We start from the raw sequence: 967 nt of genomic DNA on the forward strand, positions 1-967 counted from the left end.
TTTGTTGGCCATTTTGTGGTGGATTTTGTTGGTAATTGTTTTGTGGGGGCCTTTGTTGATTTTGATAACCCGGTGGAGGGATATACTTTTGTTGTTGAGGGACATAGGCATTTTGTTGTGGTGGGGGTTGAGGGTTAAGCACATTATTGCTATTGTAAGACAAGTTCGGGTGAAATTTTGTATTTGGGTTATAAGTGTTGGAAAATGTACCCGGTGGATATGAACCTTGTCTAAAAGCTTGAAAAGCATTTACCTCTTCCATAGGAGCTCGGCAATGAGCGGCATAATGACCCGCACCTCCACAACCGTCACAAACAATGATTTGGCTTGTTGAAGATACAACATTGAGTTGTTGAAGGGAATCTTTAGCATCTCTCTCCGCCAATTGTTGTTGGAGCAAGGCAATTTGAGCTAGCAAAACGGAGTTGTTAGAGGATTCTTCTTTACCTTTGGATGGCACAGCTCGGGAATTGACATATTGAGCATCATGGACCGCCATAGATTCGATCGTGGCATGAGCAAGATCGGTGTCAATTTGATCAAACCTCCCATTGTTGGCGGAATCAAGAATCCTTCGGGACTCGGCACAACATCCATTGTAGAATGTTATTGCTAGAAACCAATCATCTAGCCCATGATGTGGGCATTGCCTTTGAAGCTCCTTGTACCTCTCCCAAGCTTCATATAAGCTCTCAAGAGCTTGTTGACAGAATCCGGTGATTTGGCTCCTCAAAGTTTGAGTTTTCTCCGGTGGAAAAAACTTTTGGTAAAAAGTAAGAGCCAATGTCTCCCAATTGGTGATTCCCATGGCGGTGCGGTCAAGGCTATTGATCCAAAGCTTGGCCTTGTCCTTCAATGAGAAAGGGAAAAGTATTTCCCTTATTTGGGCTTGGGTGACACCCGTTTGGCGAATCATGGAGCAATAGTCACAAAAGTTTTGAACATGCAAATTGGGATTGTGACACCC

The 967-nt window shown here is 43.7% G+C and overlaps 1 non-coding gene across 1 annotated transcript; it reads left to right on the forward strand.

Moving 5' to 3' along the window:
- Nucleotides 1-629: 629 nt before the first annotated feature.
- On the forward strand, nucleotides 630-736 carry LOC141650739 (small nucleolar RNA R71). The gene has a single exon (XR_012546756.1). It is a non-coding gene; the product is annotated as a small nucleolar RNA R71 (small nucleolar RNA).
- Nucleotides 737-967: the final 231 nt, after the last annotated feature.

Source organism: Silene latifolia, chromosome 3 (genome assembly GCF_048544455.1).
Source record: "Silene latifolia isolate original U9 population chromosome 3, ASM4854445v1, whole genome shotgun sequence".
NCBI lineage: Eukaryota > Viridiplantae > Streptophyta > Magnoliopsida > Caryophyllales > Caryophyllaceae > Silene > Silene latifolia.